Source organism: Clytia hemisphaerica, unplaced genomic scaffold (genome assembly GCF_902728285.1).
Source record: "Clytia hemisphaerica strain Z4C2 unplaced genomic scaffold, Clytia hemisphaerica genome assembly, whole genome shotgun sequence".
NCBI classification, from domain to species: Eukaryota; Metazoa; Cnidaria; class Hydrozoa; order Leptothecata; family Clytiidae; genus Clytia; species Clytia hemisphaerica.
Window position 1 is genome coordinate 1 of NW_027104396.1, and position 16165 is coordinate 16165.

Here is a 16165-nt window from a genome sequence, read left to right on the forward strand (position 1 = left end):
CATGTTAGAAAAAAAAATTTTAACATACACAGAAAAGACTTTACTATTCTATAGCACTGATGATGGAAAGACCGAAAAGCTTTTGCTAATTTTAAATGTTGTTGTTTTTTATTTTTTACACAGAAAAGAGAAAAATAAATAAGAATCTTTTTTATCTGGTCTGCAAACTTCAAGGAATGAAGAAGAACAAATTATTGGCAAAACGATGGAGCGTTTGACATCACTTGCATGGCAAGTTACACACTTGTTATTTATTATTATTAATCCCATCGGGTGATAGGCGGTTAGGCGGCAGGCGTTCTCTAAATCTCCAATCAGCGTTCGGTCGTTTTGAATGATAACAAAAAAAAGTTAAAAAGGGCGCCCTATCAGTGAAAGTGTTATCGGACATGCTATGACAGAAAAAGTACGATTGATAAACTTGGTGGAGTTGACGGTAAGAAATTTTATGTTCTCAACCTCAAAACAAAAACCAAGATACCGTAAGAGGACCCTCAGTGAGGATATTATCGCGATTCTCAGATTTACGGAAAACACCAGCTTTTTGCTGATTTTTGTCTCGATTGCCCAAAACCCGTAACCTTTTTAGCTTGAGGGAAGAAAAAAATTAGAGTTTTTGGGTTTGCCAAAAAAGCGCCTAGTCAAAATTGTTTCATCTTCGCAGGATCCATTCCCAACCTCAAAATACATCTTTTTGTCTAGGGTTTTTTTTGGCAAGTTCTTCCTTCGAAGAATATCGATCACTTTCGTTTTCCCCTGAAGACCGCGAGAGAAAAATATTAGGGCCCGCTGTCTAGTGTTATATGTTATGATAGACTAGCTATCTAACTCTCCTAAGCTCTAAGAGCCAGCTTCCTAGCTGGTCCCGTTTCTACCTGCACATAACCATCTTAGTGTATATCTACTTCCCTGTACATAGCTATATTATTATCTAGTCTTTCTCATTCAAGATGGCGTCCTAAAGCTGAATAGCTTATTACAGTCTCTATTCTATCTGTCTCAATCCTCTTGTATAAGATCATAACATCTAGGAGGGCAGCCTACTCACTTTCGTTTTTTATAATTTTATAATGACGTATAAGGTAGCGTAATTCATGCAAAAATAATAATAATCTTTTTGTTTTTATTTTCAGGGATGCCGCCAAACATTGACATCATTATGAAAGCTTGAATCACTGATATTGAAAAAGAATTATTCCTCTCTGACCACTAAGCAAAGAAAAACAGTTTCAAACTTTCTATCAATTACAGATGATAAAAAGGGTGTCAGAATTAGAGAGGAGGGGTGTCGACATTAGATCAAGTTACGGTATATTACTGTACACATTTCATTGGGCGGGAAAAGGACAGAATGAGGAACTAAGCTTTACACTGAAAGAAGGACGAATCAAGGAGTGCCAGGAGTACAAAAAGGTAGTGTTGACCACGCAGAATTGCAGAATAACAGTGCAGTGAAAAAATTTGAATTATTAGCTAGCAATATATCAAAAATTTTGACCAACTGGGCAGAGCAGGGACTCTTACTTCCCCCATCAATAGACCTTTTTTCAAAGAGGACGTCCTGTTGAATAATTATGTAGTCCAGCCATAAAAACAATGATAGAGCCATGCATAATTACTATATCATGTATATTGTAATGGGCCATTCCAGAAAATTTTTGTTACCCCCCATCGGACGACGTGCACTTTTTAATTTTTTCTAGCCTCGGAAATAATCTTACTTTTCCAGTGGTGGTCGGAAATTCCAATAAAAATCCATGTACTTTTGCAAAATGCGTCGGATATTCCACTCTTTTTTGCCTTTTTTAGTTCAATTGCCTTGGAAATTCATACATTTTCTTCTCTCGCCTTGGAAATTTTGAATTTTGGTGAAAACTTTTGCCCTCGGAAATCCTGTGTCGTCCGCCCCCCTGTTACAGACAAATTCTGGAATGGCCCAATAATTATATGCATGGTTTTATCATTGTTTTTCTGCTGGACTACATAATTATTCAACAGGGTGGCCTCTTTGAAAAAAGGTCTATCACAGCCCTGACCTGTCCTTTTAATCGTGACAGATTCAAAAACATTAAGTAAAGAATTGTTAACATTCCTTCATTGTACTATCTAATGACTGGTCACTGCCCAGAGCCAGAGATCGCCACACCAGAGCAGAACATATCACACAATTTTTGGTAACTTCTTCATCTAACGCTCCTATTACATTAAGGAGATAATAATCTTATACAATATTCCTATCATTTTGCTCATTCCCGTATTCCCCATATTCCCATTATTCCCTTATTCCCCTTATTCCCCATATTCCCTTTATTCCCTCCCCATATTCCCTTAGTCCCTATTCCCTATTCCCCATCCGTATTCCCTTCCCTATTCCCATTCCCATATTCCCATATTCCCATATTCCCATATTCCCATATTCCCATATTCCCTTATTCCCAGAGAGCCCCCTTATTCCTTAGGCCCATATTCCCGGATTCCCCTATCCCGTATCCCAATCTAGTCCCATAGGCCCCATTCCATATTCCCTTATTCCCAATATTCCCATATTCCCAATTCCCCTATTCCTTATTCCCAGCCCCATATTCCCATATCCATATTCCCTTATTCCCATATTCCCATACCCCCCCATATTCCCATATCCCATATTCCCTTTTTCCCGGATTCCCTTATTCCCATATTCCCAGATTCCCATCCCAATTCCCATTCCCATTCCCATATTCCATATTTCCCATATATTCCCCCATATTCCCATAGTTCCCCCCAGATTCCCCATAGGCCATAGGCCCATATTCCCATAGTCCATTCCCGTATTCCCATATGCCCTTATTCCCATAGCTTATGCCCACCCTTCCCATATTCCATAGTCCCCCCCATATATTCCCCCGGATTCCCAGATTATTCCCTTATTCCCTTATAGGCCAGATTCCCAGGATTCCCATCCCATATCCCATATTCCCATTCCCTTTATTCCCATATTCCCCCTTTATTCCCTTATTCCCATATTCCCATATTCCCATATCCCCATATTCCCATATTCCCTTATTCCCTTTATTCCCATATTCCCATATCCCCATATTCCCTTATTCCCTTTAGTCCCAGATTCCCGAGGCCCTTATTCCCTATCCCCCTAGCCGCCCATATTCCCATATCCCCATATCCCCATATCCCATATCCCCTCCCCATATTCCCCCCTTATTTTCCCTATTCCCAGATTCCCATATTCCCTATTCCCATATTCCCCTTCCCTTTATCCCATATTCCCTTATTCCTTTATCCATATCCTTTTCCCAGGATAATTCCATTCCCATATTCCCATTCCCTTTATTCCCATTATCCCTTCCCTTATCCCCCCTTATTCCCCCTTTATTCCCATATTCCCATATCCCAATCCCTATCCCCCATCCCAGGCCCTTCCCATAGCCCATTTCCCAGATTCCCTTATTCCCATATTCCCATATTCTCCTTATTCCCTTATTCCCTTTATTCCCTTATTCCCATATTCCCATATTCCCATATCCCCATATTCCCATATTCCAATATTCCCATATTCCCATATCCCCATATTCCCATATTCCCATTATTCCCTTATTCCCTTTTATTATTATTCCCTTATTCCCATTCCCATATTCCCTTATTCCCATATATTCCCGTTATTCCCTTTATTCCCATATTCCCATTCCCCATATTTCCCCGATTCCCTTATTCCCATATTCCCATATTCCCATATTCCCATATTCCCATATTCCCATATTCCCTTATTCCCTTTATTCCCATATTCCCTTATTCCCTTTATTCCCATATTCCCTTATTCCCATATTCCCTTTATTCCCATATTCCCATATCCCATATCCCCATATTCCCTTTATTCCCATATTCCCTTATTCCCATATTCCCTTATTCCCTTTATTCCCTTATTCCCATATTCCCATATTCTCCTTATTCCCTTATTCCCTTTATTCCCTTATTCCCATATTCCCATATTCCCATATCCCCATATTCCAATATTCCCATATTCCAATCCCCCCATATTCCCTTTCCCCCCTTATTCCCTTACCCTTTTATCCCCTATTCCCATATTCCCTTATTCCCTTATGCCCTATCCCAGATCCCATATTCCATATCCCCATATTCCCTTTCCGCATATCCCTATTCCTTTATCCCCATATTCCCTTACCCTATTCCCATATTTCCCTTTCCCTTTTCCCGATTCCCTATTCCCATTTCCCTTATTCCATATTCCCTTATTCCCATATTTCCCCCATATCCCCATATTCCCCCATTCCTTTTTCCCTTTTATTCCATATCCCTTATTCCCTTTATTCCCTTTCCCATTTCCCATTATTTCCCATATTCCCATATTCCCATATTCCCATATTCCCTTATTCCCTTTATTCCCATATTCCCTTATTCCCTTTATTCCCATATTCCCTTATTCCCATATTCCTTATTCCATATTCCTTATTCCTTTATTCCCTTTTTCCCATATCCCATATTCCCTTATATTCCTTATTCCCATATTCCCATATTCCCTTATTCCCTTATTCCCTTATTCCCTTTCCCATTTTCCCATTCCCTTATTCCCTATTTATTCCCATATTCCCTTATTCCCTTTATTCCCATATTCCCTTATTCCCTTTATTCCCATATTCCCTTATTCCCTTTATTCCCATATTCCCTTATTCCCTTTATTCCCTTATTCCCATATTCCCATATTCCCATATCCCCATATCCCCATATTCCCTTATTCCCTTTATTCCCATTTTCCTTATTCCCCATATTCCCTTATTCCCTTTATTCCCATATTCCATTTTTATTCCCTATTCCCTAGTCCCTTATTCCCATATTCCCTTTTCCCTTTATCCCATATTCCCTTATTCCTTTATTCCCCCTTATTCCCTTCTTTATTCCCTTATTCCCATATTCCCATATTCCCATATCCCCATATTCCCTTATTCCCTTTATTCCCATATTCCCATATTCCATTTATTCCCATATTCCGATATTCCGATATTCTCTTATTCCCTTATCCCCTTATCCCCATATTCCCATATTCCCATTATTCCCTTATTCCCTTTTATTCCCATATTCCCATTATTCCCTTATTCCCCATATTCCTATATTCCGATATTCCCATATTCCCTCTCTTCCCACATTCCCTCTCTCCCTCTCTTCCCATATTCCCTCTCTCCCGCCCCATTTTCCATATTCCCTTTCTTCCCATATTCCCTCTCTCCCAATATTCCCATATTCCCTCCCTTCCCATTTTCCCTCTCTCCCCATATTCCCATATTCCCTCTCTCCCCATATAATTCCCATATTCCTTTTCTCCCCATATTCCCATATTCCCCACATTCCCGCTCTCCCCATAGTCCCTTTCTCCCCATATTCCCTCCTCCGGCGCTAAAAAGGCCGGGTCAGATATGTTTTCTATTCCTATAGTTCCGTAATTGTTCCGGTTACTAAAAATATAGCGGTTACCCCCGCTTTACTTGACGGCCTCAAGCTCACAACTGTGTTCCGGTTGCGGTCTGCACTTTGTATTTTCTTTGAAAGTTTCAAACAGAGAAAATGGCGGAAAATGCAGTTGATTTTTTAAATTAACTAAAGTTCTTCATCCACCATAATCAAGTGAATATTTGATGGATTTAGTGGAAGTCTCCAATCACTGTTACGATGGAGATGTTTTGCAATTACTAGAAGTTTTATTTTGGTAAATAATTGTTTCAAAGACATTCATTTCCTGTCTTCTGTGGAGGTATGTTTTTCTTTCAGAGTGTTACCGATAATCACATTACATTTTGTTTTTAATTGATACTAGGCAAAAAATTTAACTAAAGCTTAGAAGAGTTTAAAGTAGCCTAGGAATGATAAACTTTATTTACAAAACTCATTTGTAACTTGAGTACTTGTATTGAACCAACTGTAAACTTAAAGTCTCCCACCTGATGGAGCCATCCAAACTCAAAATTGCCAGGGAAAATGCCTATTGGATATTATTCGGGGATGGTAGGTGTAGCTTGTGGACATCACTTTTGACAAAGAAATTTTCATAAGAAATATCAGATTTAGAGTTAAGTTATTTTGTTTGGGTTCTCTTTGTTTGACGGCCTACACGCTCACAAATATTTGACGACCCTGGACACCGCGGCGCCGTACATTTTGCTGTGTTGTCTTGTGGGCGTTTTTAAATGTATGGTGAAAAGTAGATTTTATAATATTTAAACTGAAGCAGTTATTAAGAATGAGGTAGAATTTGGCTAAATATTTCAGCTTCGGTTTGTGTAAATTGCAGGTTACAGGTCACAGGTTACAGGTCAACAAAGTGCAGACCGGAAAAAAGATAATAAGTTCATAGTGTGCACCCCCCCCCAGAATAGTGGGGGGGGGGGTTTTGCTGATTTGGGTCGAAAATTTTCAGGTGGGATTTGGGGTTTTCCAGGTTTTAGGTGGGAGAAACAAGTTAAGGTGGGAGTTAATTTCTTTAGGTGGGACTTTGGGTGTTTTGGAAAAAGTTAAAGTAAAATTTCTTATTTTCAGATTTTATGATTTTATGACATATTTTTTTTATATATTGGCCCCTCCATGGCCCCCCCCCCCACTTTTTGGTAGATCATGTCATACGTTTTTAAGAGTTTCTATTTTAAGCTGGTTTGAGACCAAATCAAACCACAAAAACTAGCTATTATTCTCCCCTATTAGATATCGTTTTAAGGTGTTTTGTTTCTTCGTCGCCCAACCATGGTGGGCGACATTTTTTCCAAAATGTTGGCCCCCTCACTCAAAATGGCTTGCCGGGGCCAATGTTGATAAGCGCTATATACAGTATTCGAATGGCTGGGTTGCCGCCCTCCGCCAACTGAGTCTACTTTGCTAATAGCCATGTGACGTCATGTTCAAAATGGCCATCACATCTCCCTGTTCAAGTCGACGCTCTAACTGAAAGCTGACAGGATGAAATATTTTACCTCCCTCCCTCCCTGCAGTTATGGTTTAGGCGATCCTCACTTATTTATACTAATATTGTAGTTATCAGGATAAATTTTCCCCAAAACTTCTTATTCGAGGATGCCATAATTTCATGCCAAACTTATATCTAACGACTCACACTTACTTCTAAGCCGTCTGACTACTTGATTGGTTTCTACCCCTAATGTAGGTCATAGGCAAATGGAAAGTTAAACATATGTAATATATTGCATCTTCATATTACGGTAAAGAAATTTTGTTTTGTTCCTCGAATTAGTACATTTTTTTTGTTTTTAGCTGGGATCTGGGAGTCTGGGCTGAAGGTGGGAATTTTAGTATAAGGTGGGACCTGAATTTTCAGGTGGGACCTGGAACCCCCTTGCACACTATGATAAGATCATAACATATACATAACATAACATCAATACATAACGCATTAAATTACAAAAAAGTAATACATGTTATTTAGATATTATAAAATGACAATTGAATAGAATAACAACCTAGTGACACTTACTTACAAAAATAATGACAAAATCATAAAATATGATGCCTAACAAGACAAAAGCACAAAAAATTTATATATAATGCAAAATGTGATGTGGATGGTGTGAATGGATAAAAAATGGCACCAAACAAAAGCTTGCAAGGTCCCTACGAGAGTGGTTTTAGAAGGATGGAACTAATTAATTTTTCAGTTATTATTTTAATGACTTAATGACAATTCTTGACAAAAATATTGACAGAATCACAAAATATCATGTCTTTCAAGAGAAAAACACCAAAAATATTTAGATACCAAACGTGATGATAACAATATGGCTGAATATAAAATTACACCAATTAGAAGCTCGTGAGTTCTCTGAGAAGGTAGTTTTAGAGCGATGTGTTTTATTATATGTAACCATCCTATACCATTACAAACATTACAATATGTAATATACGTGTTATACGTATAATATGGTATCAAATATTTTCTGGTCTGTGTTATACACGGCGCAAACTGCGAAAGATCGATAAAAGCACATGGTTAAATTTTGATGTTTGAAATGGTTTTATATGGATGAAATTGCTTGAGAATTATGTTTTTGATAATTCTTTGTGTTTTCCAAACATTTTCCTCTCCAATGACATTGATTAGAGTCAACCTGTCATACTGACCTGTAACCTGCGGTTTATACAAACCGGCTTAACTTAAAACTCTTCAAGATTATCAAGAGAAGGTTTTTCAAACTAACCTGTACTCGTCATTCATGGTAGTACTTCGAACGTGTCTGGGTGGAGGGAATTTTATGCAAGCGTCAAAGTCATGGAAAATGATGCCATCAGGGGTCTCCTCCCACACGTTCATGTCGAGATTGTCAGAGATTCTCTCTAAATGTGCCTGCCATGCCCGGAAACATTTCGATGACCCAAAATGGAACGAATGTGTTATTTCTGTCTGGTTTGAGTAGGTCTGCATGTTTGCTGATAAGATTTCTTCTCTCTATCCTCACAGACCCCAAGTTTTCCTCCCAATCTTCACGAACTTGCAAACGAATGAAAGCATTGAACAACATCTGCTCAGCATGTCGATTTGACGTCCTCTTTCTAACCTCCTTGAAGAAATGGAATGCACGCTCTTCGGCCTCCGCTTTACAGGACGACAAGTTGATGATATGGAACTGCTGGGATGCGCGGCTAATCAAGGCGTGGTAATACTGTCCGAAAAGCTTTCTCTCTGTCATACCCCTTGGAATCTTGATCAACGGTACAACATCTAGAGCATGCAGGAACGTTAAATTGTGGAATCGGAGGATAGTTTTCGATGTTCTATCCTTTTCCTCGGCATACATAATCTCTTGGATTTCACACAATTGTTGAAGAATTTTGAGGTATGGTTTCTCTAGCTTATCCTTCATATCAGGGGGGGTCCATGTACAAAACAGCGGCATGTATCAGTACTTTGTAGCAAATTTCGATTTTAAACACCCACCCACCCCTATAGTACAAAATGTACAAAATGCTATCCAGCAAACTCCCAAAAACACCCCAACACCCCCTATATTTTACAATATACTATCCAGTACTATCCAGCAAACTCCCAAATACACCCTGACATCCCCTGTATAATACAATATACTATCAAGCAAACTGCCAAATATACCCCAACACCCCCCTTACATAGTACAATATACTATCCAGAAAACTACCAAATATACCCCTACACCCCTTCATAAAATAAAAATTTTAAGCCAAAAAACTTGAAACTTTGGGGTAAGTTTTTTATTCTTCCCAAAAAAGTTTTCGAAAAATTTTCTTTAAAATTGACAAAAACAATGAGAATTTAAAAAAATTTTCGACAAAAATTAAAATAAATCAAATTTGATTCATTTGGTTTTACCAAATACTAGCAAGAAATCCGAAATTTTACCTTACACCCCCATGTATATACACAATACTAAACAGCAAATTTTTTTTGAAAACACCACCCACCCCATGATACATCCGCTTTTTGTACATGGACCCCCCCCCTGCTGTCATATAGATGGTAACGTCTATGAGACGCAATGATGTCTGTACACCATTTCGCATCTTTCCCTCGATTTTTAAAAGTTGATATTTTAATCATAACAAATACATGAGCTGTTTATGCTAAGTTACACGGTCTTTTTGAAGTGGATACAGGATTAACCTTTAAGATGGCATTGTTTTTCGACATATGGAATCTCAAAGTTCTACTTTAAACGAGCGAGTTCTCAGTTATTTACCGAAACGAGCTCGATCGCTCTTCCAACTCTTGCTTTTCTTTTTTCGACAGGTTGCAAGGCATTACCGGTAGATTTTTGATTGACCCGCTGGTGTGATGGGCTCTACTGGCAAATTTCGTAGTCTTCATGACCAACATCTTTCAACACTCCATCTCCGATCGTACAAAAAATGCAGGCCGTGGTGTATTCCAGTTTTTTCGTTGTCGTATTTTCCTTTCAACCGTCTTTATTTTAACCTGCGTGTGGAGCTGAGATATCCGGCTTGGTGATTCTTCGGAAGGATTTACATCCGTTACGATTGATTGTCTTCCGTAGCAATGCTATGGGAGTTTGAGTAGTTGACGATTTATCAGAAATTCGCTCAATTTATATAGGAAACTGAATTTTGGGAAATAGTTACTCCATAGATAAGGGTGGGCCTACCCCAAAATTTCGATTTTAGTAGAATATGGGTACTAAGTGAGCACATTATTTTTTAAATTTTAGGCTTTAAAAATTCCGGAAGCAAAAAATGCAAAATATTTTTTTCAAAACTAAAAAAATTCACTATTTTTTCAATCATGAAAGATATTTTAACAAACTTGGAAAATGATTGAGATATTTAACTCTTGAACGGTTGTTAGTAAGACATACCCAATAAAGCTGTATCATAAATGAGGAATTCAGTAAACAATGCCAATTTGGCATTTTGGGGGTGGTATTACCATTTGAGGGTCAAATCAATTACTACACCAGAGAACTATGGAGTAACTGCAAAGGTGGTGGTGTCTGAAAACAATGTCAAAAATTGCAGTTATATACTCCACATAGTGTAAGACCCCCCCTGGAGTATATGAAAAAGTCCTTAAATTTTTACAGAAATCTCCTCGGAAAAGTGAAAATCCTATTATTCTCCTTAAATTTGAAATTTTGAAAGCTGTGGGAACCCTGATTGTAGAAAGTAGTGCATGTTAATAGTTTCTGCAATCATCTTTCATTTAAGGTACCAACTCGTAACCAAAAAGAATCAAACGTAGTTATGGTCATGAATCAAAAACATTTATGGAATATACAACACCTCATTCCTGAAAGAGTCGACAAAACTCTTTTCGTGTCAAAATACTGCTCCAGGTAAAAATTGACAAATTTTTTGTTTGTTTGAAAAAAGTGCACCAGTTTCAATTAAGAGATTGTATGGTATATATCTGAACATTTCACTTCTTGAATTTTGAACTTGCTTGAAATTACTTCGCATTCAAAATTATGAAAAATTCTAAAACAATCTCCTTTGAAAAGCACCTTATAGAGAAAAATGAGGGAATCAATTTTTTTTCTCTCTTTCTGTGCCACACAAACCCTCCTTTTTCTTGTTTTTTGTTATGTATACCTAAAGGGANAGCGATTGTATCTAGTGGGAGAGTCTGGACTAAAAATAGATTTTTTGTCAGAAATCCAGGAATTTCCATAGTGTGAACGGGCGTGAACCCTACTTTATAAAGGAAGGGGTAGAGCATTCCCAAAAATCACCAAAGGGGAGGGGTAGGAAAAAATCCCTCATCAAGGGAGGGATAGGAAGACTTCATTTTTCAATTTTCAAAACAAATTGATTGACTAAAATATTCTGCTAAATTTATCTTTCCAATGATGTATAACTTTTTAATATAGCATAAATGGGTGCTAAATATTCTGCTCCCCGTAAGCTCCTCATACATAAGATAAAATCACAAATCAACTATTAAAAAATTAAGAAAGTCTTGAGGTGGGGATGCAGCTCAGATTGGGCTGAGTTGTTCTTAATTTTTCAGGCTCTCACAATGTTGTTAATACGCTTAGTCTCTTTCTTTCTTATTAATTTCTTAAATCTGAGGCTCAAATTGCTCACAAATTGCGACAATTTGTTAGGTTTTGGTCAAATTTCAGCCTCCTGTTCTGAAAAAAAGTGTGTAAAGGAGACAATTTTTGTGCGCCCCTTGCATGTAAGTCTTGTCTTTAAGGATCTTTTTCAGGAAGAGCAAAATAATTACTGCATGTAAAACATTACCAATGAATTTTTTGTTAAAAAACATTACCGTGTTGCTAATTTAACAACAAAAGAAATCGCATTTTAACTTGACAAGTTAACGTTCAAAAAATTCTCCTCAATTTCTTTAAAAGTATGAGTATACAGGGGGGTCATGCATTTATTATCGGAACACTATGACAATATTACTACCGAGGTGGTATACAAACTGAAATTTTTGGAAAATAGTAAGCAAAAAAAATTCACTTTTTTTTTCAATCATGAAAGATATTTTAACAAACTTGGAAAATGATTGAGATATTTAACTCTTGAACGGTCGTTAGTAAGACATGCCGCAATAAGGCTGTATCAAAAATGAGGAATTCAGTGAAAAAATTGCCAAATTTGGCATTTTTGGGGGTGGTATATACCAATTTTGAGGGTCAAATCAGTTAGTACACCAGAGAACCAAGGAGTAACTGCAAGGGTGGTGGTGTCTGAAAACAATGTCAAAAATTGCATTTACTCCACATAGTGTCAAGGAGTAACTGCAAGACTGAAGTATATGAAAAAGTCCTCAAATTTTTACAGAAATCTCCTCAAAAAAGTGAAAAATCCTATATTCTCCTTAAATTTGAATTTTTGAAAGCTGTGGGAACCCTGATTGTAGAAAGTAGTGCATGTTAATAGTTTCTGCAATCATCTTTCATTTAAGGTACCAACTTGTAACCAAAAAGAATCAAACGTAATTATGGTCATGAATCAAAAACATTTATGGATATACAACACCTCATTCCTGAAAGAGTCGACAAAACTCTTTTCGTGTCAAAATACTGTTCCAGGTAAAAATTGACAAATTTTTTGTGTGTTTGAAAAAAAGTGCACCAGTTTCAATTAAGAGATTGTATGGTATATATCTGAACATTTCACTTTCTTAAATTTTGAACTATGCTTGAAATTTACTTCACGCATTCAAAAGTTATGAAGAAAATTCTAAAAAAATTCTCCTTTGAAAAAGCACCATTATAGAGAAAAACGAGGGAATCAATTTTTTTCTCTCTTTCTGTGCCACACACACACAAGACCTCCTTTTTCTTGTTTTTGTTGTAATGCAATACCTAAAGGGAATATAAATTAATGCGATATTTGCTTAATGCAGAATAAATTAATGCGAATGACACACCAAAAATTTTAAATTTTGCGGAAAAAATTAATGTGAAGGGTCGAAAATTTCAAGGTTTGCAAAATTGATTAGTGGGAACATAGTTCGGACCCCCCCCCCCCTTTCTTAAGGGGAGGATGACACCTTCCAAAAAACTGAAGAAGGGGGGGTCAGAAATTTTCACTAAAAAGGGGGGATAGCAAGGAGGGGAGGGCTTACATATATTGTAGACTATTTTCCAGTACTGTTATGAAATTTGGTCTGCATGAAAGGAAGTTCTTTATTTTCACTAAAAAGTGGTATTATATTTGCCAGACTTAATTTTTCTTTACTGTTTCCCTTCCCTTTTTACCAGAAAATATTTAACCCGAAACCCTTGGGGGATAGGCATTTTTAAAGGTTGGGGGATGCCAAGAAGGGGGGTCAGACCCTTTCCGCACTATGGGGAGGAGGACTTCAATGATTGTGTGTTTTTTTCAATAAACCTTTTGTAACAATGAACTAAAGAAATTCTAAAGCAATACAAAAAAATATACAGAAAAGTCTTTCTTTCTCGTCATTGATCACTAAATAAAAGTTTTGACTTTTTTTCTCATCTTAATTTTATATTTTTCAGAATTAATTAATGGAAACAGTGGAAAATTTCAAGTTTTGCGGGATTTAATTTTTCGAAAAAGGCTCAAATTCGCATTAAATAATTCTTGCATTAATTTATTCTCTTAAGGTAGTCAGTAATTAAAAACTATTAATTTTAGCAATTCTTTTTTAGTTTTTGTATTTATGATAATCAAGACGTGCCCCTCAAGTCTTTAGTTGTTGAAAATATATCAAAAAACTGCATAAAAAGCTTTCTTCAGTGTTCTATAACTTGAATTTGATACCCACTTTTTTCTCAAAAATGATCGTCCACTTACAGTGTAGCAAAAGTTCAGTGCATATTTTTAGACAAAAATGGAAATTTTTACCAAAACAGTGCTTTCAGCTGCTTCTCTACTTTTTGGAAAAACACGCCCTTAACCACCGCAGATACTCGTCAGTCAATTTGCCTGGCTGCCCTCTGTGAAATTTTTAATTGTTTATTAACTGTTTAATAAATATTTATTTATTTGATTCAGGTGAGGCTAAACATGGGAAACCGACACACAGTTTGATGCAACAAAATATTTCTTTGATTCAAAGTAACCATACTCAACCTACCGTACTGGACCCCTGCACACTCATGGAAAACCTTTTAGAGACTGCGATCATCGTGAAAAGCCTTGATAATTGTTGGACAAGAAACAAAGAGGACTGTTAATTTAAACATCCTCCCGCTCTCCTGTAGGGATAATAAAATACCGGCTCGTCCGGTAGTGTGGAAAGAAAACGGCCAAGTGTGTTTTTAAATTTAATTTTTTACAGTTTTGTGATGTTACGAATGTAGCATGGAAGGGAATTGAAAAGCTTAGGTCCTTCTTCAGATAATGAGCCTCTCCAAATATTTTTGCGCTCTGTTGCACTTTGAATTAACTTCTTTAAGGTGACATTTTCATCCGAGCCTCTGGTTTTTGTAGCAGGTGATACCCCTTTTTCTCAGAGTATTGAAATTTGGAAATGTTTTTCTAAGATATCCAGTAGATGATTTGTATCTTCTCTACGTCTTCCAGACTGTATAATTTTAGAGTTTTTAGTTTTTCCCAATAGTTCAGATTTTGTAAAGAAGGTATTCCATTAAGAAATGATTCAAGCTGTTCAAGTCGTTGTATTTGGTGTCTCTTGGATGGTGACCATAGCTGTGAACAGTAATTAATATGTGGGACTGCCATGTCTTCCATAGGGTCTACAGTAGGGTCCCTCGTTGTGAAAGTTTGATATATCCATGAACTGATGCCTTTGACTTGTCGATTACATTTTCTATATGGTTGTCATCTGTCATACACACATCTAAAGCGATTCCAAGGTATTTGACTGTGGTCTTGGTTTCTATCACATTTTGGGTGTCTGAGAAGTAATTACTAGAAAGTTCTTTAAGCTCTTCATTTCTACCATACTTGAGATGTTCAAATTTTAGTCCGTTAAATTTCATGTTATTCAATTTCGTCCACTCATAGACTGTGTTCAGGTCATATTGGAGTTGAATGATATCAACAAGGTTTTTCATTTCTTTTCTCAGCCGTGTATCATCAGCAAATGAAGACAAGAAAGAGTGTAAAATCCTTTTATCAATGTCTTGTATTATTATCAAAAACAGTAGCGGTCCAAGCACAGATCTTTGGAGACCACAATAAACTTTTGCGGGGATTAAATTTCGCGGATTTGGTTTCAATATTATATCCAAGTAACAGATCATTGTTGTCCATAATTTTGAATCTTAAAATCATCACTTACAGTAGAAAATGCAAATTCCCTTTCACTTTCAGCATCACTTTCCATTTCACTTTGAAAATTGTCATCGTAGTAGTCACTGTCTTCAGAATCATTTTGATCTTCAATTTCATATTCAAGTAACAGATCATTGTTGTCCATAATTTTAAATTTTAAAATCATCACTTACAGTAGAAAATGCAAATTCCCTTCCACTTTCAGCATCACTTTTCATTTCACTGTCTTCAGAATCAACTAACAAATCATTGTTGTCCATAATTTTAAATTTTAAAATCATCACTTACAGTAGAAAATGCAAATTCCCTTCCACTTTCAGCATCACTTTTCATTTCGCTTTGAAAATTGTCATCGTAGTAGTCACTGTGTTCAGAATCATTTTCACTTTTAATATTATATCCAAGTAACAGATCATTGTTGTCCATAATTTTGAATTTTAAAATCATCACTTACAGTAGAAAATGCAAATTCCCTTCCACTTTCAGCATCACTTTCCATTTCACTGTCTTCAGAATCACTAACAAATCATTGTTGTCCATAATTTTAAATTTTAAAATCATCACTTACAGTAGAAAATGCAAATTCCCTTCCACTTTCAGCATCACTTTTCATTTCACTGTCTTCTGAATCAACTAACAAATCATTGTTGTCCATAATTTTAAATTTTAAAATCATCACTTACAGTAGAAAAGGCAAATTTCCCTTCCACTTTCAGCATCACGTTTTTTCATTCACTGTCTTCTGAATCAACTAACAAATCATTGTTGTCCATAATTTTAAATTTTAAAATCATCACTTACAGTAGAAAATGCAAATTCCCTTCCACTTTCAGCATCACTTTTCATTTCGCTTTGAAAATTGTCATCGTAGTAGTCACTGTCTTCAGAATCATTTTGATCTTCAATTTCATATTCAAGTAACAGATCATTGTTGTCCATAATTTTAAAT

At 36.6% G+C, this 16165-nt stretch overlaps 1 long non-coding RNA gene across 1 annotated transcript; it reads left to right on the forward strand.

Annotated features, from left to right (window-relative positions):
- Nucleotides 1-5524: 5524 nt before the first annotated feature.
- On the forward strand, nt 5525-9782 carry LOC136819938 (uncharacterized). The gene is made up of 3 exons (XR_010848504.1): nt 5525-5755; nt 8465-8840; nt 9767-9782. It is a non-coding gene; the product is annotated as an uncharacterized lncRNA (long non-coding RNA).
- Nucleotides 9783-16165: the final 6383 nt, after the last annotated feature.